The sequence below is a fragment of the Nicotiana tomentosiformis genome, chromosome 4 (genome assembly GCF_000390325.3).
Source record: "Nicotiana tomentosiformis chromosome 4, ASM39032v3, whole genome shotgun sequence".
NCBI lineage: Eukaryota > Viridiplantae > Streptophyta > Magnoliopsida > Solanales > Solanaceae > Nicotiana > Nicotiana tomentosiformis.
In genome coordinates, this window is record NC_090815.1 from 62477558 (window position 1) to 62501140 (window position 23583).

The window sequence follows — 23583 nt, forward strand, 5'->3', positions numbered from 1 at the left end:
CCGGTATAGGAGTGGATTGTGATCATTCCCCTTATTCGGGATGAGATTTATGTGATAAAATTATTCCCCGTAATTGGGATGATATTGATTGATAGAAAAGGATGATGTCGATCCACACGGCATTGTGGTGAGACGGCCTAGTCGATCGGGTCGTGATCGGATGCCATGCCGCACACATGGTTGTGATTGTGCTGGAAATTGTAATTGAAATTATGATAGTGGTTGTGTATGTAATGAGATAGCCTAGCCGATCGGGTCGTGATCGAACTCGGTGCTAAAAGTACGGTGGTATTGGTATTGAGAGTGATTGTGGTTGATTTCTCTAAAGAGATGGCCTAGTCGATCGGGTCGTGATCGGACTCCGTGATAAAAGTACGGTGATATTAGTATTGTGAACATTGGTATTGTGAATGATGGTATTGTGAACAGTGGTATATCGGTGCTAAAGATCTCCCAACCAAAAATAAATATTATTTTCGTATTTTGAAAATTGTTATGTTTTAACTGACATTTGGATATGGTTGATTGTGACTTCCTATTTCTATGATTTTCCCTTTCTTATATGGGCATTATATTTTGAAAGTGGACAGTTAGCTTTACATACTAGTACTATTTCATATGTACTAACGTCCCTTTTGTCGGGGGCGCTGCATCTTCAATGGATGCAGGTGGTTCACCAGCGGGCAGCTTTGGTCCTCGTTAGCAGTCACTCTCTATTCAGTAGGTTTTGGTGAGCCTTACTCTATTCCGGGCCTGATGTCATTTGAGTTGTACATTGTGTTTTAAGGTATAGCCGTGGCCTTGTTGCCAGCACTTCCATACTAGTCTTGTGTTGTACTTAGAGGCTCCGTAGACAGGTTGTGGGTGGTAGTCGAATGTTGGGAATTGAACTAGAAATGTTGGTATTTGGAAAAAATATTTTTCATTATATCTATAAACCTGTAATACTTTAAAAATTATGAACGAAGTTGCTAATGGAATGAAATGGGAGTTGTTAATGAAATAGTTTCAGTGTTTGATTAGTGGAGTGCATCTTCTCTTTTATTTATTGATGGATGAGTTTCGGTAGAAGGAAATCCAATAAGCTTGCTCGGCTAGGTTCACTCAGTTGAGCGCCTGTCACGCTCCCCAATTTTGGGGCGTGACAGTTCCAAAGAGGGGAATGATATTATACCCCATGTTTTCGTACGTGAGAGTACGTCTTAAGTCAGTTGATGTATGCTCAGAAATGAGATTATATTTGGAAGTATATTAAATTAAGTTAATCGTGTTACCTTGGAGGTTACAAACATTTAAGATCATGAATAGCAAGTACCAAGAGGGTTGGAAGGCTTAGAAGCTAAACGAATTGAAGAAAATAAGTCTCATCGGAAGTCGACAAGTTGCGAATGTTATAACATGTACATTTGGTGTGAGACTAGGGTGCTTAACATGATAAGTAATTTGTGTTATGATATATTATAGTCGTATGATAGTCATATGTTGAGTTTTGAAGTCAAGCAAATTATGGAACAAAAGTTGGCAAAGGTCATCACAAGTTACATTCATAAATGTGCTGAAAATTAGGTCAAATGTAGCAGAGCTTTTCTCTAAATATAATAATAATTACGGGGTGATCCACCTATAAAATTGAAGGTCTATGAGTCTAGTTTCCAACGCATTAAACCATCCGTCAATACGAGATCGTAGTAGAGAGATATTCGCATTTCGCGAGACTGTGCAAGCAGCTACCTATGGGACCCATTTAGGCGGTTGAGACATCTTGACATACATGTGACGCCTAAAGCCCATTTTAACTCATTATATTTCCATATCTTCAGACCCTAGACACCTAAAAACTTTCTCTCAAAGTTCTCTCATGATCCAACACCCAAACCAAGGGCAAACTACACAAATCAAGTGTCCGGAATCCCGTGGCGCTAGTGAGTTTCTTGTTCTTCTTGTGGTTGCTGATTTTGTTGAGGTTCCAGCTCATGTGGGGGTCGTCTAAAGTGGTTTAATTTCTGTAAAATACTCTCCCAAAGTTTTCGTATCATCCCTAGGTGATTTCAAGTCTTCCAAAGTTATTCTAGTGCCGAGAAACCCGAATTGATTGCTAGTTTCGCTTCCTTGTTCTTGTGGCTGCGTTGGAAGGATATTTTGTGGTGACTTAATCTCAAATTCGAATTGTTACATCTGTTTGAAGGTACTTAACCTCTTACTCTATATGTATTTGAGCTTATCCAAGTTACGGCTATGTTGTTGAAGCTAGAACTTGTGAGATATCGATCGAAAGGCTTGTTAGTAATGTTGTTGATTGTTGGACTATTTGGGAGATGTTATTGCAGCGTTTTATGGCTGGAAAATTTATGGAATAACCTTAGTATATTGTGTTTTTATTATAAACATTTTTATGAATATATATAAGAGTGAAATAATTCAAAATATAGTGTTATTAGACATGAACTGAGCTTGCCGCTCGACGTGTTATTGTGCTGGTTGTAATCCATATAGTTACTGATTGTTGTTTGGGTTGTTTGGTGACTTTTAGTAACTAATGGGATGTAGTAAAAACAGGAGAAGTGTTGTCCATTTTCTTGTAGAATATTGGTTTCAAAATATGAGAGTTACAACGCTTATATGATGACAATGAAGTCGGTTTACTCATTGTAGACGTAAGAAGATCATGTAGAGCTTGGTTGACGATTTGAAAGAAGATTGCAAAAGTATGTTAAGGCACTTCTTTCTTTCATTTGGCATGCTCTAAGGTGAAATGAACATAAACAATGCGCTATTTCATAATGGATCTACTCCTAGCAACTAAGGTTGTCCATGTTGTTCTTTCCTTATCAAGTTAATCTAAGCAAGTATGTGTGATCCTTGAATCGTATAGAGGTTCATATTGATTGTTTGGATGTCCATAATGTGAATCGAAGGTGTGACGACCTTAAGTCACTCCGAAAGGTTTAGAACATGATTCCATGAGTCCACCATGCATTATATATATGTATCTATTTTACTCTACCGATCTGCGCTATACGGCACCTATTGTGCAACCATTGATCAGTTGGATTTTACTGAGCTCCACATGGCCAGGTTATATTCTACCTAGCCTTATGATGGCCGGGTACATTTTTACCGAGTCTTCTTTGAGGCCGGATACGATATGATGATGATGATGATGCCCACAGAGGCGTATGCTTTTAAAAGTTTATGTATATATATGTATCATGCATTTCATGGCAGTATCCCTCAGAGGCACTCAGATGTTACAGGTTGTATCCTATCTATCTCTCTTTGCATTAATGTTCTTATTTATGCTTTCTTGCCTTACATACTCGGTACTTTATTCGTACTGACGTCCCTTTTCCTTGAGGACGTTGCGTCACAGGTCCCGATAGACAGGTTGACAGTCCTCCTAGTAGGCTATCACCTCAGTGGAAGGTGTTGGCGCACTCAACTTGCTCCGGAGTTGCCTATTTTGTCAGTATGCTTTGGACATGTATTGATTGGTATGTTGGGGCCCTATCCCGGCCTTTATGACATGTATGTTCTCTTAGAGGCTTGTAGACATATTTCATGTATACGGATATTTGTATGGCCTTGTCGGCCTATATTTTGAGTGTACAAATGATCATGTCGGCCTTATAGGCTCGTATGTCACATGTATAAGTTTGTATATCATAATGGGTCATCCTATATTGAGTACTCCCTTATATTTTATTCTGGTTATCTCATGACGACCTTTCCGGCTCTTTTACCCATGATTCTACGATAATAAAGATATGTTACATTGGTACTTGGTTGAGTAAGGAACCAGGTGCCCGTCGCGGCCCTTCGGTTTGGGTTATGACAGGAGTAGGATACAATATGGGATAAGTGGTTACATCCTTCCTTAAGCACTGCACTTTTCATTTCTTGGCTCACATTTGCCAAAACCTTAGAGGCATTTTCTTTTTCTTGGGGGCTAGAGAGACTTGACATCACTCTTTATTGTTCATTTCTTTTTTTTTTTCTCCCTTGATGCTCATACTAGAGATACTTGCCTCATTTGAATTTTATCAATCACCATTTTTATTTTCTTTTTCCTTTCTATTTTTGTTCTTTATTTTCATGCTTTCTCCTTCATGGAGATCATTTCTTTTCTCTACTTTCAATGCCTTGATACCTCTCTTTTTTAAGATTCCTCAACTTTCCCCCAAACTTAGGCTTTGAGCCACTTATTACATATGAGTGTTGAGGAAGGTTTGGGTTCCAAGAGAGCATTATAATCAAATGGGTAAAGGCTTGTAGCATGGTTACCAGCAGAGAAAGGCTAAAAGGCTCAAAGGGGTTGACTAGGGATAACGACCATAGGGTGGCAATAGAAAGCTCAAACGGTTCAAGGAAAGCCTACAATCATTTTTCAAACCAAGAAAACCTAGAATTTCGCCTTGAAACACATTCGGGGCAAGTTCTAGACTATTCACTCAAGTACTCGGACTATCAACAAGAATTCATCTCACCTCTCATGCAACTAGACCGTAAAAGAGGATAGAGTCCAAAACTCACAGCGATCACAATCAAGTTAAAGATCATTATGGTCCATTCAACTGCCTAATGATTATCAAAGGTAACTCAAGAACCTCAAAAGTCACTAAATAGAGCTATTTTCTTCGAAAAGTCTTGTTTCAAGCCATAAGCATGCAGTTAAATATGTTGGTGCCACATGAAGCATAAATAACTCTTTTTAGAGAATGTCTTAGTTAGGGTTGTTATTCATTACAACTTACTACTACTATTACCTAAACATGAAACTGACTCTCCCTTAAGAAAGTTGTCACACTATCCATCCTCGGGAAGAGTCACTCGGTTCACACAAAAGACCGCCTTTGGAAAGAACCGTGGCATTAATAAAATCAAAGGTTTATTATACTAATAAGAAAAACATAAAAGCTACAAAAATAAACACAATTAAAGATAAATAACTGAAGATGCTAATAAATGTAACAACGACTAAAGATAAACAAAAAGTAGAATCATCCAATTATTACATCCCAATGTTGTCAAATGTATCAAATCATCGTCAAATATACTCCACCACCCCCCACCCCCACCCCCCCTGAATAAAAAAAGCATTGTCCCCAATGCTTAGCAAAATAAGATCAAAGAGTAGAGAGGGTGAAGAAACTCCTTAAGTGTCCTCAGTCATCAAAGTGTCACCAGCAGCATCAGTCCCAACCGACTCAGCTAACTGAATGTCATCATCGTGTGTGGGAGAAGCTTGAGAGTTGAACATATCACTCACCACCTCAGCAGTGTCGGATGCAAGGCGCGGCTCCTCAAGCTGAGTAGCGGGATCCTTATAAGAAGATGGAGTTAGGGGGCTCTAGTAGCATGTCAAAGGGTAAATTACCGGCCTCAGCTATCCTAGTCACCTCCTCTCGAAGTGCATCCACTTACTTCTTGTTGGCTTGTGTCTTTCTCATCTTTTTTGCCAGCTTGGTCAACCGCTCTATCACTAGACCATGTTGTACTAGTGTATCCATAATCACCTTTTGGTTGTCCAAGACCTTGGTGAGCTTTTTATCTATGTCAGAGGGATCCATTGGTGCCTATGAAGATGACTGCCCTGCAACTGTACTGGAGATCTCGGATAGCTTTGAAGTGGCTACTTGCATCCAGTTGTTGAGGCTCGCAAGTGTCTGAGAGACCCACAAAGCAGGCAATGGGCCTGTGGGCATAGGCACCAGCCTCGGAGCTAGAGTATGCACTACAGTGGGGGTGAGGATGGTGGCTCAGGGACGGCAACTGTGGCACTGGTGGAAGGCTCAGCTGAAGTAGATGGAATATCAGATGGACCATAGGCTACAACTACTGGCTCATCAGAATGGCCAGCAGTAGTAGAAGGTTGAATGCTCTTCTTTAGGTTCCTCGGGTCTTGCAGCTTGTACCACTCAAATGGCCCGGCTGGCTTGACCTTGATGTCAAATGGCCTGGACTCCACCTTGGAATTGGTCAGACACTTAGTAATAGTGCTGGGGTAGAGTAAGATGTGTTACCCTGCTATTCCACAAGTGAGATGCTGGCCAACAATAGAGCACCCACATTGATCGTGTACCCGGCCATGATAGAGGCTACCAATATAGCTCGTGGTAGGGGCAGGTTGTTCTCATTCAAGAACGGGTCAAGTCTGTTGCACACAAATGTCTGCCACCCTTTTGCCTCAAAGCTCAGAGTGTTGCACAGGATGGTCACCCTGGCACCTATCCACGGGGAGTCGTCTAGGTGCAAGAATCTCAGTAAGCCATGGTCTAGCCTCCTCCTTCAAAGCCACCTTTTCTAAATACTCCTTTGACTCTATATCATCAAACCCCAAGTACGCATTCAGAGTGTGTTGATAAAAACTTTACTTTCAGGTTGTGCACCTTGGTAATCTTTGCACTATGTTGGCATAGAATTCCGGGACAAGATGCTCTTTCACATCCACCAGCTTCTCAGTAAACTGCATCCACCCCTTTCTCTTGGTAAACTACTCTAAGACTCGGGGATTGTATTTTTCTAAGTCTTTGAGGAGGAATTTCCGCTCGTGAGTCAAAGATCTCTCTATCCACCACATTTGGAAGTCTGTATATGCTTGCAAACTCAAAAAATGGTCTTCCCACATAACCTTCTTCTTAGTTTGAGCTAGTCATGCCCGTGCACTTGCTCCCCTCTCCCATCATCTATGGCATCATCAAAATCAAAGCCCGGAGCAGCGGCGTTGGACTCATGACTGTCACTATGTGAACCCTGGGAGGTATTGTGGGATGTAGAAGGCACATCTAAAGGCTCAGACTCTCCCTTGGGCCTAGATTGATCTCCATTGCGCTCTTCAGTTAGAGACATAGAATTCCCCTCTGAGACCTTCCTAGATGGGGCATAAGAACTCGACTCCGGGAGGCTTCTAGCTCTCCCCTCGCCTGTAGTTGTCTTCTTTGTCGTTGCTCTTTGCACATTTGGGTGCGTGGCACCTCTGCCTCAACCCCATGCTGATTCACCCCTTTCTTTTGAAGATTCACTTCGACCTCTTGATCGCACCATTGTCTGTATATGCACAAAGAGATTTATGAGTTGATATTCATGTTATAAGCAGTTAAGAGTCATATAAACATGAGAGGACATCATAGAAGCAGTGAGGTTTTAGGATTTTAGCATGCAATAGACCGAGACCAAATGCAGTTCGCACATTTTGGAGTGTGGTCCGCAAAATGGAAGTGTGTACCGCACAATTTCACATGCGTGCTACACCTCAGCACAGTTGTAGTTCTCAGCTTCGGTCCTCTAATAGACAATGTGACAACAGTCTGTGGCTGCAGAAATCATATGCGATCTGCAAAAATATGTTTGCGGTACGCACTTGAGATGCTCAAAGACTAGGTCTCTGATTATCAATATGGACATATTCTATGGACGCATAGGAAAATCCTCTTTCCGCACAATTAAAGTGCGGCCACACAAACAGAAGGCCAGCCAAGTTACTCAAGACAGCAGTTTGCGGATCGCACAATTTCAAGTGCGGTCCGCACAATCAAGAAAAGCAATGGTTATAGGTCTCTCAACCTAGGTTATGCAAAAATTGTGTTCAACCGTAATGGGAAACATGGTATAGATATGAGATACAACAACCCAACCCAATCTAAGCATGCTTTGACAATTACCCAGTACTAAACTACCCCACATGGACACATTGAAAGAATGTAATAACAGATGGCCTAAAAAGAAGTTAAAAATTCAAAATAAACTTAAAAATTAAATCACAAAATTGAAGTGATGCATACCAGATAGTGCTAGTATACTAAAATTCAAGTGAGTGAAGGGTTGTGTGTGATCCAAATTGCAAGTAATCGAGCAACTTCCCAGAGTAACAGTATGAGAGTGAAGAGGGTGAAAAGTGTAAAAGGTGGGGCTACTGTTCTATTTATACTCAGAGAAGGTGAGGGGTCAAAAAGGAGAGTGCGGCCGCACAATCACAAGTGCGGTCCCCACTCTGTTACCCTGGCATCACTGAAGCACATAGTTGTGCGGTCCGTATTTTTTCAAGTGCGGCCGCACTTCTAACACTTTAAGTCAATCACTTCTCTGATAGTATGCTTTTGCGACAGCTTAATTTGTGATGGTCCGCAGACTTACTCCGCACTGTTGGGAGAAAAGTTCAGATACCTTCCTTTCAGCGCCTAAGATTGACTCGTGCAAGTGTGGTTCGTAGATGAAATCTTCGGCCGTACCAAGTCTTCTGTGGTCAGCATTTCTTTTCTGCGGTCACACTAAGAAAAAGTATGGTCCGCATTTCTGGCCTGGAGCATACTTCAAATCACATCTAACTAAAAGAGAAAGGAAAAGAACTTGGATTGTCTCCCAAGAAGCGCCTTATTTAACGTCGTGGCATGACGTAATGTCATTGCATCCTCAACTGAAGTAAATAACCGCCACCACATGGCTCTCTCCAACTTTTCCCAAGTAGTGCTTCACCCGGTGACCATTGACTCAAAATATTTCATTATTCTTGTTCTTCAAGGCCAAGGCACCAAAAGGTTCACACCAATGATTTCAAAAGGACCTCTCCACTTTGACTTGAGCTCCCGTGAAACATTCTCAACCTTGAGTTGAACAACAACACTAGATCAGAGGCCTTAAACTCCATGTTCCAAATATACTTGTCATGAAGATATTTCATTTTTTTTTCTTTATACAAGAACGAACTCTCATATGCATGGTACCGAAACTCATCCAATTCATTCAAGTGTGCAACTCGCAAGTTAGCGGCTACATCCCAATCAAGATTCAATTTCTTCAAGGCCCACATTGCCTTGTGCTCTAGTTCCACCGGTATGGGAACATTCTGATAGGTGTTTTGTAAGCCATATTATGCCCACAAAGCATCATCAAGATTCTTAGAAAAATCCGTCCGATTTGCATTCACCATTTTGGACAAAATACTCTTAATCTCCCGATTGGAGACTTCCACTTGACCACTAGCTTGTGGATGATAGGGAGTTGTCACCTTGTGAGTAACACCATACTTGCCAAGTAATGTGTCGAAAGCCTTGTTTCAAAAATGTGACCCTCCATCACTTATGATTGCTTGCGGAGTACTAAATCTTGTGAAAATGTTCTTCTTCAAGAAAGCTACCACACTTCTAGTCTCATTATTGAGTAAAGCGACAGCCTCCACCCATTTAGACACATAATCCACCGCGGCCAAAATGTAGGTGTTTCCACAAGAACTCACAAAAGGTCCCATAAAGTCAATACCCCAAGCATCAAAAATATTGATCTCCAAGATGGTTGTAAGGGGCATCTCATATTTCTTTGAAATTCCACTGGCCGTTGACATTCATCAAATCTTTTCACCAGCTCATTTGCATCTTTGTAGAGAGTAGGCCAATAGAAACCACAACTTAGGACTTTAGCCGCTGTTCTCGCTCTTCCATGATGACCACCATATGGAAACGAATGACAAGCCCCAAGAATATCACTTTGCTCTTCCTCCGGCATACACCTCCGAATCACCCCATCCGTGCAAATCCAAAAAAGGTATGTTCATCCCAATAGTAGTCTTGACAATCCTTCTTGAGCTTCTTTCTTTGGTCTAAAGAGAACTCATACAGAATGATACCTCTCACAAGAAAATTTTCCAAATGCACGAACCACGGTACCTCTTTCATTGAAAGTAATAAAAGTTGCTCATCGGAGAAAAAGTCATTGATTCCAAGGCCATCATGTGGCCTCCCCTCCTCCTCCAAACGAGATAAGTGGTCCGCCACTTGATTTTTACTTCCCTTCTTATCTTGGATGATTATATCAAATTCTTGAAACAAAAGTACCCATCTCATCAACCAAGCTTTAGATTCCTTTTTGCTCATAAGATAGCGAAGTACTACATGATCCATGAAAACAATAACTTTGGCACCCATCAAGTACGGGCGGAACTTCTCAATAGCAAACACAATAGAAAGGAGCTCTTTCTCCGTCTTGGGCACTATTCATGGTCTTACGTTCATAGTAAACCAGATAAATAATTTTGTTGATACATTGCCCCAAAACAGCCCCAACCGTTAAATCATTTGCATCACACATGAGCTCAAACTTCAAACTCCAATTTGGAGAGGTAATGATAGGAGTAGTTGTCAACTTGTGCTTCAATTGTTCAAAAGCTCTCATACAATCATCATTGAAATGACATTTCGCATCCTTCTCAAGGAGATTGCACAATGGGTTCACCACTTTAGAGAAATTTTTGAAACATCGCTGGTAGAAACCAACATGGCCCAAGAAACTCCGCACACCCTTCATCGAAGTAGGGGTGGAAGCTTAGAAATAACTTTAATATTCGCCTTGTCCACTTCAATACCATTCTTTGAAATCTTATGGCCAAGGACAATGCCTTCCTCGACCATGAAATGACATTTATCTCAATTGAGTACCAAATTTATTTCCTCACATCTAGCCAACACTTTGTCCAAATTAGCAATACAATCATCAAAAGAATCTCCGACCGCCAAAAAGTCATCCATGAATACATCAAGGTGACACCATGTCCGTAACAATAGCCATCAAATACCGTTGAAAATTTGTTGGTGCATTGCACAAACCAAAAGGCATCCGTTTGTAAGGCCCCATAAATTTTTGCCTAAAAACTCGGGGTTTCGTGGTGCCGAAGTAGGCTTATGAGTTGACGAATGTAGAGATTCTTCGCGGCGAGCTTGTGAGATGCGGTACGGATGTTTTGGGTTGAACAGTGCACTGGGGAGTAAAGGAAAATTTTTGGTAGAAGAAGACATTTCTGCGGCCCACTATAACAATGTTAAGGGTCATTTTAGAAGGTTCAAAATTACATTTTAGAGAGAGGGGAAGGTGGTCTAGAGTGAGAAGAGGAGGTCCAAGTCATTTGTTCATCAATCTTTGTTCAAACCTTGAAGATTTCTCTAGGGTAACTCACAAGATCTTCCACCAAAAGGTAAGATTCTACACCCTAACCCTTAATTTTGGAATTTAACTAAAAATGAGTAATTAGTAAAATAATTCTTGGGTGTGGGAGTTATTTATTTCACATGCATGTACCATCTAGGCTAGTGGGAGGATTTTTGGGCTCTTTTGGATGAACTTTGGGTAGTGGGTTGAAAGAATCCATCATAGGAGGACCTTGAAACCTTAATGCACACCTAGTGTTTGATAAAATGCTCAAGTGAGCTGGAACTATGAACTCCTTCCTAATTTGTGTTCAAGTTTGCTATATCTTTAAATAGATCGAAGTGGCTAGGATTTCCGAAATATTGTAGTAAATTAAAAAGCTCGAGGCAAGGTATGTGGGCTAAACTCCTCTCTTAGAATTGAATTCCCACGATGATCTTGTAAGTCCCGAGTTGTCCGTTATGAATTGACTTTTCTGAATAAGTTTAGCGTCATATGATGTGTGTGTGTGTGTGTGTGTGTGTGTGTGTGTATATATATATATATATATGAATATGTTCAAAATGTGTTCCGTAATGTTCTTATCATATTGTGTTATTCTTCGGGAGAGTATTTGAAGTATGAGCATGTATTAAAATGTTGTGACTTCAAGTCAAGTCAAATGAAAGTGATCACATCAAATTGTATAATATATCATATGTGCCTAAGACCCTAACTTGCCCGAGTATGTGTTTAAAGTCTTAATTTGAAAGGCCTTGTTATTAATTATCTATGATAATGATTGAAAGTGGAATTGTGAGCATGAATGATAAAGTACGGCCAATGTGCCAATAATGTTATTGCATTATGGCCAATGATACCAATAAAATGAATGACTTGTAAAAGAATATGAACTGAGTGGTAAATACTTTTAATAATGAATGCCTTGGGAGTATCGTTTAGCCACCGAGGAAGGGTAGGTCGGAACAACCTAACCCCGAAACTACACGTGCCAGTGTAGGAGTGACTAAGGGGTAAATCCTCGTGTTAATGTGATGAGGATGTTTTCCCTTATTTGGGATGAGATTGGTGTATTGAGATATTTTCCCCTTAAATGGGATGAGATTATTGCTAGCGAGATGTGATGTGATGTCGATCCACACGGCATTTGTTACACCCCATATTTTCATACGTGAAAGTACGCCATAAAAAATAATCGATGAAAGCTCGGAAATGAGATGTTACATCCCGCATTTTTGTATGTTAAAGTTTCGTCGTAAATTAATCGACGTAAGTTCGGGAATGAGATTATTTTGAGATTATAAGCATTATGCTATTTCAAACAAGTGATGAGTAAATTCGTGAAGGTGAGAGGGTAAGCAAATCAATGAAAATGATTTTTCGTCAAAGTTTGACATGTTGGGATAAAATATGGTCCGCGCTAAAATATCCGGTATTTATGGACTAGTGCCATACAAGGTACCACATAACCATGATAGTAAGGTGTATAAAGTGTATTACAAGTGAGCAGTATTTTATGTAATTTGAGATAATTCTTAATTATGTGAATATTTGGTTAACTATGATCTTGGTGAAAGATTAACAATATAATTAAGGAATTAGGGATAAAGACTAAAGGGCCCCAACGTGGCAACCCATAAATCTTATAATATGACTCTTAAAGTGCATAAGATAGGTGGAACAATTAGGGAAATTATTTGGCCAAGTCATCCCTATCAAGTGGGGCCCACAAAACTCCACAATTTTAAGAGATTTCTTATTAAGGTATGATGCTAGATGTCTAAGTAACGGATCTCTTTGTCTTGGAATCTCTTTATCTTTACTTCATTAAGGAATTCATAAGAGATTATCTAAGGGTCTATCTAATTCATTCAAGTGAGATTCTTATGCTTTCTAAGCTAACGAATGATATCTCAAACCAAGGAATTCATATGAAGTCTTCAACAAAAAGTTCTGGATGAACTTCAGCAAGAAAGGTTATACAATATGATGATCAAAATTTCATAATGTAACAACAAGATTTCATAACGGATGGAATTCTCTTTCTCAAGAATATCATACGGATTTTTCCCCTACTTCGATCTGCCGTTACGTGTTGTCGCAATCAACGTGTGTTAGAGGGGTCAAGAGAATCGACTCAGGTATGTTAAGTCTATCCCTTCTTTCTTTTTGTCATGATCTAAACGACACGAACGAAACGAGTAAACGCATAATTTTCATAAATAACTCTATTCATAGAAGTACTAGGGGTGTCTGTATTTTTGATTCCCCGTGTGAATTATTATTATATCTTCTGTTCATGGGTCTTAGAAAATTACGTATTTGATAAAATTTATCCGACAGGCATATTATTTTTATGACATTCCGAGAAATCTTATTAACGTATTTCTTAAGCATTTTATGCATTTATACATGTACATTGACCCATGACCAGATGGCATTATATACGTGTATATATATGTGCTTATATGTAAATGGGATATAGAAAAAGGCTACGGCGTTATATATGCACCACCACCTGATCAGCTGGTATACGTTGATGATTTGCCCACAGTGGCCGAAATGATATGATGGGATGCCCTCAGAGGCTTGATGATGTTATGAACACATATACTTATGCATGGTATGACATTTACACGCATATGCATGACGTTATAAAAATAAAATGATTCACAGAGCTGTGCAGATGTACATGTCGAGTCTTTTACTCCATGTTTCTCTCATGTTTATTATTTACTGATTTTTATTCCTTACATACTCGGTACATTATTTGTATTGACGTCCCTTTTTGCCTGGGGACGCTGCGTTTCATGTCCGCAGGTCTCGATAGACAGGTCGAGAGTCCTACAAGTAGGCGATCAGCTCAGCAAAAGATGTTGGTGCACTCCATTTGCTCCGGAGTTGCTTGTTTGGTCAGTATGATTTAGATGTGTATTGTTTTGTATGGTGGGGCTCTGTCCCGACTTTTATGACAATTATGTATTCTTAGAGGCTTGTAGACGGATGTCATGTACATAAACGATTGTATGGCCTTGTCGGCCTATGTTCAGTGTACGAGTGGTTATTTTGGTCTTAGAGGCCCATATGTCTTATGTATAAGTTGGTATTACATGTTGTATTCTACCTATCTCACGGCAGCCTCTTCGGCTCAGTTATCTATGATAGTATGATACGAAAAGATACGTTATGTTGGTACACGGTTGAGTAAGGTACCGAGTGCCCATCGCGGCCCATCGGTTTGGGTCGTGACAAAAGTGGTATCAGAGCAGTTCTGTCCTCGGGAGTCTACAATCCGTGTCTAGTAGAGTCTTGTTTATGGGTGTGTTGTGCACCACACTTATAAGCAGGAGGCTACAGGGTATTTAGGACTGTCACTCTTTCTTCTTACTCTAGATCGCATGGTAGAGCTCAGTTGTAAAAACTCAATTTCCTAAAACTATCTTATTCATAATATGACGACGCCTACATCCAAGAAGACGGTTGGTAAGAGATATAGCTGTGGAAGAGTTGAGTCAAAGAAACTCGATTTTTGCATCATGCTTATGATGGATAAATATGAGATTTTTGGCAGATCATGTGTGTACTAAGATGTGTAAGCTTCTTGATAAGGATCCCTAAGGCAATAAGGTCTATCCACTCTTATGGTAAAAAGGAATAAGAGAATCGGAAGGTAGACACAAGTTTCAACAAGTAAAAGAAGCAAGATGAAAAAGGGTACGAGCTACCCAGCTAATGAAGATTATCGTAGAGGAATATAAGCCTTTTGAGTTACCTTCAACAATTACAGAGGTATGTACAATTGGTCACACCCATCTCATTTATGCCTTATGTGGGCTAACAAAAGTAGTATAAGAGAAGGATGGATATCAGCATCCGGTTGGGGTAAGAGTAACCCAAAATGGTGAATGGATTGTTTGTGTTAGTTGACATTTCTGAAGGATATTGCAAATCTAGTAATAGATCTCCTTGTAAGACACCCAGATGGTGCACTCTGAAATAGTACAACTAGATATGAGTACTGCAAAGATAGGCACTGGAAGTCTTGAAGGGATAAATATTACCTAAGTGTGGTGCCCGTCCCTTATAGAGAAAGAATGTTACACAAGCCGATGGACCGGTAAATGCAACAAGGGGAGCTAAAAGCAAAATAATGTCTTGTTCGAGTTTCAGAATAAAGTGATAGACATAAATGTTAGCGGGAAATAAGAAGAGAATTAATGAAGCATTATGAGTAAGACATATACATGGATGACAACGGTTGATCGAAAAGATAACAGTATTATAGAGTCTATAGTCAAGTGAAGGAAAAGATGAGGGGTGACAGGCCTTGAGACAACAAAAGAGTATATGCCATAAAGTCATATCCTCATTTCGAGAAATAAGCTCGTGACTCCAACGCGACTACCAGAAAGATAAGTTAGACTCTAAAGTAATAGAAATCAGTATGGGCTGGTGAACAAGATAAACTAAACATGAACTAGGGACTGAGTGATTCGATAATAGTCGGTGTCGTGAGAATTTTAGATTTCGTTCCGGCGATTATAGAATGAAAGGTAGAAGAATAACCTTTAAAGGTCATTCCGGAAGACGCTTTCCCTAAAGCAAGCAATGTGAGCAAAGTTAAGCTTAAGGGACTATGTGTGCCAGATACACTAACTGTCACCCTCGCAAGTAAGGAATTTTGTTATCCTTGGTACAAAAGGATTACCGCGAGGTGAGTAAAGATCATCGATAATGAGAAAAGATTCCAAAGATGAGAAGGTAAAACATCTATACGTAGATCATCGTAGCACTAAATCTTAGTGCTCCCCTAAAGTGGAGAATATGGTGTGATGTGGCATTAAGTTAGAATTAAGTGGTTCTAGTAACTATGGAATGGTATTGGAAGAGTGCGACAAAAATGAAAAGGGGATGAGATTGCACTTATTCAAATCCTACAGATGTACTATGATTCTAGAATATTATGCAAGCACGACATCAAGGAGAGGAAGTAAGGGTTCCTGCCCGAGATGTTATTAATAAATAAGGAGCCAGTGCGAGAGGTATGTTAAGACAAAGGAAATAACCTAGGAAAGATTACGCTGAATATTGATATGAGAATGGGCCAACGAGTAGTTAGTAGTTGATCCAGGAAGAGCCTAGTTATGGCTAAACAAGAGGACACAGACAAATCAACAGATTGTGCAAGATGAACACAGTAAACCCCAACATGGGGAATTCAGTCTCGCAGATATGACATCGTAATCCTTGAGAAATATTCAGATAGGAGTTGGGGTAGTTAAAGGTACCGTATGAGTATTATGGGAATAAAAGGGAGTGCCACTGGGAAGATAATCAAAATATCAATTCAGAAGCAACCCTACAAGCACAAGGGCGTGGAGGTAAGTAACTACGGATAATTATAGGCGAGGAAGAATATCAAAAAATTTATTGGGTATACGATGTAATAAGCCCACAGCTTTACAAGAGTCAGAGGGTATTCCCTAAGTACAACAACGAAAGACTAGCTGAGGAAATAAGGAAAAAGGCTTCAACCTAAGCACAGTGACCTAAAGAGGAAATGGTCTTGTAACAACAGTCTCACTACAAAATTTTATGCACTTCAAAAGAAAGTGGCACCTACCATGGCTAATGAGCAGGGAATAAAACCAAAAGTAATATTCGAGAGCATATGAGTTGCAAAAATATTTCGCCATGCATGAGAACTCAGATAAGCTAAGTATGCTCCCAACAAGGGGGCAAAAAGACCAAGAAAAGCAATTGCTTACGTTTGAAGAAAGTTAAGATGGAACGAAAGTAATTATTCGATTAATGATCAGCCGTAGAAGACTCCGGTATAATTTAAAAGAAGGAATTGGGTCCAGGTCATAGACAAAGGATTGAATCATTAAAAGATTTTATCATGGTTTTCCATAGCGTCCATGGAAGGCTAAAGTAATACCATGAGCCGCAGATCGGAAGATAGCTTATGCCTACATAAAGGCTGATCAGAAGGAAGAGGAAACTAAAGAGTTACATCAACAAAGTAAATCAAGAGTCTGATTATTGGACCCAGAAAATAACCATATTCTATAACGGCTCTACGATAAAGCCAGTTAGAAAAGTACCAGCCTCATAAGAAGTCAATATGAAGCTCCCACTGGAGTGTGTATGCACCAGAGGTGCAAGTATTATAATAGAGCTTCAAGTCGCGGACGTGAATTATACCTATGTGGAAGGGAGGACACGAAAGAGATAGAAGATGTGATGCGAGGTTTTAAGGTAAGTAAGGTAAAGTTGAACAACGTACGAGATACTCAAATGCAGAAGATCGTGAATAGTCCATACAACGGATAGAAGGCTAGAAGCGCTGGGATTCAGTATCCAGGAATGATAGCGGCGTTGTCAGTGGCATATATCTTCCAGCCTATGGTTTCTAGGTACCGAGAGGCCTAGTTAAAAGAGTAAAAAAGAGTTTGAGACGATGTGATGTCTTGCTTGATGTTCCAAAATAACACAAGGAAATCTATGGTGCAAGCAAGTTGAAAGAAGGTTCTAAGTAGTATAACTAGATATGTGTAGGTCGCAAGCTAAAGTATGGTAAAGCGACAAGGTTTTAGGAAGATAGGAGTAAGGATAAGAAAGGGTGAGTAAGAAAGTAATAAGAATGGATAAGTCCTTAGGATTAAGCCCATGAAAACAAGAGCTGATGGTTTCTCTAAGTTATAGAAAGCTCAGTATAGCCTGAATGAACTCAAAGGAGTCTAAGACTAATAGCATTTAAAAGAGATGGAATGTTGCCCTGGTAGTAAAATGAGGGTATACTTGTGATAAATGAAGGAGACATTTGGACCTTCAATTGAGTAATGATTTGAAAAACAAAAACAAAGGGATTTCAAGAATTGTACAGGAATTAAAATACCCACGTAAGTGAATCACATTGGGACGCTATGAAATACGGTTATGGAAGTATGGTATGGCCCTAGGTGGATCAGTCTAATTACTTCAAATGTTCCACGATGCAACGTGAGCCCTAATGATTACGTAAGAAGTTTCAAGTTATCAATGGAAGATTGTAGATCAACATTGAGGTAAATCAACAATGGATGGGTAAAAGCTGCAAAGTAGGAGATGAGATTAGGCCATCAGTCTTAAGATGGACAGTAATGAAGAAGCATTAAAAGACTTAGCTTTATGCATATAGGATAAGCAACGAGAGTAACCTGGAGTTCGATAGCAAACCTTAGTAATGATAAATCGAAGTAAGAGTTATGGTATAGTATGACCTACCTAGATGCAGTTAAGTCATACTAATGGATAACCGGATCTATGAAATAAGATATAGCAATATTCGTAAGTTCAACAAAGTATCGAGCAAAGAACTTAAGTATACCTATAGATTCCTAGAGAGACATCTTATCAAGCTATGTATATGCTTACAAAGTGAGGCCTAGAGATAAGCTAAAAACTGGAGGAAAAAGGAGAGAAGAGTCGCATAGGCGCACATACAAGGAAAAAGTCGTACCGGCTGCATGACAGAAGGTAGCAAGAGTTATGAGATTGGAAGAATTCCGACCATAGACCGTGGTGTGAGAAAGAGGCCTAAAGGGGGGAATGCCCTGACCTTTTGGATTTATTCATAGAACAGTTGCGTAAATGGCAAGAAGAGTATTAAAGTATTCGCAAGAGCTATGGGTTATGAGAATGATAAGTGCACCAGTCAACATTCGAGGACGAATGTTCCAAATGGGGGAATGATGTTACACCCCATATTTTCGTACGTGAAAGTACGCCATAAAAAATAATCGATAAAAGCTCGGAAATGAGATGTTACATTCCGCATTTTTGTACGTTAAAGTTTCATCGTAAGTTAATCGACGTAAGTTTAGGAATGAGATTATTTTGAGATTATAAGCATTATGCTATTTCAAATAAGTGATGAATAAATTCGTGAAGGTGAGAGGATAAGCAAATCAAAGAAAATGAATTTTCGTCAAAGTTTGACATGTTGGGATAAAATACGGTCCGAGCTAAAATACCTGGTATTTATGGACTAATGCCATACCAGGTACCACATGACCATGATAGTAAGGTGTATAAAGTGTATTACAAGTGAGCAGTATTTTATGTAATTTGAGATAATTCTTAATTATATAAATATTTGGTAAATTATGGATCTTGTTGAAAGATTAACAATATAATTAAGGAATTAGGGATAAAGACTAAAGGGCCCCAACGTGGCAGCCCATAAAGTCTTATAATATGACTCTTAAAGTGCATAAGATAGGTGGAACAATTAGGAAAATTGTTTGGCCAAGTCATCCCTATCAAGTGGGGCCCACAAAACTCCATAATTTTAAGAGATTTCTTATTAAGGTATGATGCTAGATGTCTAAGTAACGGATCTCTTTGTCTTGGAATCTCTTTATCTTTACTTCGTTAAGGAATTCATAAGAAATTATCAAAGAGTCTCTCTAATTCATTCAAGTGAGATTTTTATGCTTTCCAAGCTAACGAATGATATCTCAAACCAAGGAATTCATATGAAATCTTCAACAAAAATGTTCCGGATGAACTTCAGCAAGAAAGGTTATACAATATGATGATTAAAATTTCATAACGTAACAACAAGATTTCATAACGGATGGAATTCCCTTTCTCAAGAATATCATACGGATTTTTCTCCTACTTCGATCCACTGTTACGTGTTGTCGCAATCAACGTGTGTTAGAGGGATTGTCAAGAGAATCGACTCAGGTATGTTAAGGCTATCCCTTCTTTCTTTTTGGCATGATCTAAATGACACGAACAAAATGAGTAAACGCACAATTTTCATAAATGACTCTATTCATAGAAGTACTAGGGGTGTCTATATTTTTGATTCTCCATATGAATTATTATTATATCTTCTGTTCATGGGTCTCAGAAAAATACGTATGTGATAAAATTTATCCGACAGGCATATTATTTTTATGACATTCCGAGAAATCTTATTAACGTATTTCTTATGCATTTCATGCATTTATACATGTACATTGACCTATGACCTGATGGCATTATATACGCGTATATATATGTACTTATATATATATATGGGATATGGGAAAAGGCTGCGGCGTTATATATGCACCACCACCTGATCAGCTGGTATACGTTGATGATTTGCCCACAGTGGCCGAAATGATCTGATGGGATGCCCTCAGAGGATTGATGATGTTATGAACACATATACCTATGCATGGTATGACATTTATACGCATATACATGACGTTATAAAAATGAAATAATTCACAGAGCTGTGCAGACGTATATGTCGAGTCTTTTACTCCATGTTTCTCTCATGTCTATTATTTATTGATTTTTATTCCTTATATACTCGGTACATTATTTGTACTGACGTCCCTTTTTGCCTAGGGACGCTGCGTTTCATGCATGCAGGTCTCGATAGACAGGTCGAGAGTCCTCCAAGTAAGCGATTAGCTCAGCGGAAGATGTTGGTGCACTCTATTTGCTCCGGAGTTGCTTATTTGGTCAGTATCATTTAGATGTGTATTGTTTGGTATGGAGGGGCTCTGTCCTGACCTTTATGACAATTATGTATTCTTAGAGGCTTGTAGATAGATGTCATGTACGTAAAAGATTGTATGGCCTTGTCGGCCTATGTTCAGTGTACGAGTGGTTATTTTGGTCTTAAAGGCCCATATGTCTTATGTATATGTTGGTATTATATGTTGTATTCTACCTATCTCACGGCAGCCTCTCCGGCTCAGTTATCCATGATAATATGATACGAAAAGATACGTTATGTTGGTACTCAGTTGAGTAAGGTGCCGGGTGCCCATCGCATCCCATCGGTTTGGGTCGTAACAGCATTGAGGTGAGACGGCTTAGCCAATCAGGCTGATATCAGACTCCATGCCGCGCACAGGGTGGTATTGTGAGTGTACGTCTCGGGGTGAGATGGCTTAGCCGGTCGGGCTGAGATCAAACTCCGTGTTAAAACACGATGGTTTATCGGTGCTAAAGATCTCCCAACTTAAATTACCGAGACCTATTTGAACCTTAACTTGACATCTTGATACTGTTTGAGTCTTTTACTGATTTCATGTTTTATTCTCCGCTCACTATTTCTCGTTCTATTGAGAGGGTGTTTAGTTTTATATACTAGTACTATTCTATATGTACTAACGTCCTTTTTTTCCGGGGGAGCTGCATCTTTGATGGTTGCAGGTGGTTCCATAGCAGGTGGTATTGATCAGTGATAGCAGCACACCCTCTTCTCAGCTAATTTTGTGAGCCCCACTTCATTTCGGGGTCCTATATCTTTTATCCTTTGTACATAGTGTTTTGAGGTATAGCCGGGGCCTTGTTGTCGGCACTGTCATAACTCTCTTGTGTTCCTGATAGAGGCTCTGTAGACATGGTGTGGGATGTATCTGCTTTTGGGAAGGTTAAACTAAAAATGTTGTAATTGTATCATCTGTTCCACTTTAACTATGACTGTTCAACGTACTGTTATGAAGACTTGTTAATGACGTAACTAATGGAAATGAACTGGTGTTGTTCACATGACTTCTTACTGACTAATTAATGAAATGCATTCTTCTCTTTATTTGTGGGTAAGTTGGGTAGACGGCACTGTGCAGGCTTGCTCGACCGGGGTAACTCTGTTGAGCGCTGGTCGCGCTCCCCGAGGTCGAGGTTGACACCGTTTGAAAGCAAAAGTACCATATGGATATGTAAAAATGGTTTTCTCTTGATCTTCCAGAGCAATAAGAATTTAGTTGTAGCCCGAGTTCCCATCAAGAAAATAATAGAAAGCACGGCCGGCCAATCTATCAAGCATTTGATCTATGAAAAGAAGAGGAAAGTGATTCGTCCCTGAGACCTTGTTGAGCATACGATAATCCATACAAAGTCTCTGACCGGTGACTGTTTTTGTATAATCAAATCATTCTTCTCATTGGTAACAACTGTCATGCCCCCCTTCTTTGGAACACATTGAACCGAAGAAGTCTATGAACTATCAGAAATGGGGTAGACAACTCCAGCATCTAACCGCTTGATAATTTTTTTTTTGACCACCTCTTGCATAGCTTTATTGAGTCTTCTTTTATGCTCAATGGATGGTTTGGCACCATCCTCTAACTTGAATAAGTATGCAAAATGCGGGGCTTATTCCCCTAATGTCCACCAAAGTCCACTAATTTCTTTCTTCCTCTTTTGCAACATTGCCAATGTGGGTTCAGCAAGCACGTTAGTCAAACAAGAGGAAAGAATAACCGGTAAAGTAGAACAAGGGCCAATAAATTCATATCGAAGGTGAGGTAGCAATGGTTTTAACTCCAAAGTAAGTGGCTCTTCAATAGAAGGCTTTGTAGTAGGAGTCTTCCTATTCTCAAGATCCAACGATAACTTCCGAGGTGCGTAGTTGTAGGACCCCATTCCTCGCAAAGAGTTTGCACATTCAATGAAACCATCCATCTCATCATCATCAAAGTTGAGCAGAACGGCTTACAACATATCACCAACATTGATTGTAGCACTTGCGTCATAAATAATGACATCGATCACCAAGTCCACAAAAGAACACACTTCATTACTATTTGGTTGACACATAGACTTGCACACATGGAATACCACTTATTTATCACCAACCCAGAAAGTGTGCTCTCCGACTTCCACATCACAAAGGGCCTGACCCGTGGCAAGGAAAGGCCTCCCAAGAATGATAGGCACTTCATAGTCAACCTCACAATCTAATATCACAAAGTCCGCGGAAAGGATAAACTTATCATGGTACGATCGGCCATTTGCAGACTCATATATGTGGGTATTGGTTTTCCAATCCCAAAGTTTTGAACACCGAGTAGGGCGTCAAATTAATACTTTCCCCAAGATCACAAAGAGCTTTAGCAAATTGGCACTTCCAATAGTACAAGGAATCGTGAAAGCATCGGGATCCTCCAACTTAAGAGCATAAAACATTGCACTCACTTGATGAGTGACCATGATAGTTTCAAAATTCATCGACCTCTTCTTGGTCACAAGATATTTCATCAACTTGGCATAACCGGGCATTTGTTCCAAAGCTTCTACCAATGGCACATTAATAGAGAGACCTTTCATCATTTGAATAAGCTTCTTGAATTGATTTTTACCATTTTGCTTAGCAAGCCTTTTAGGGTAAGGAGGCGGAGGCTTTGGCAAGGGTGCCTTAGCCTTTTGCACTTCCGGTTCCGGTATGTCAATAATGTATTCCCTAGTCGGGTTCACCTCTTCTTGTGTCTCCTCCACACTATTATCAATATCAATCTGAACCTCATCATTTACTTGAACATTATTACGTGTGATTTCCTCCTCTTGGATCGCTTGGTCATCATCCACAAGTTGCCTTTCATTTGAGGTGGGTGCATTCCCGCCTCTTCCACTTCTTGTGATAACTGCCATGGCATGCCTCATATTATTACCACCCTTTGGGTTTACTACCGTGTCATTTGGTAATGCACCCTCAGGACGTGTATTAAGAGTTTGAGAGATTTGCCCCATTTGAACTTCAAGAATACGGATTGATGTGGTATGTGAGGCAAGTTGGGCATCCGAATCCGCATTCTTCTTCATCATTTGCTTGAACATATTCTCAATACGGCCCATTTCATTGTTTGAAGAACTTGAACCATGGGAAGGATAAGG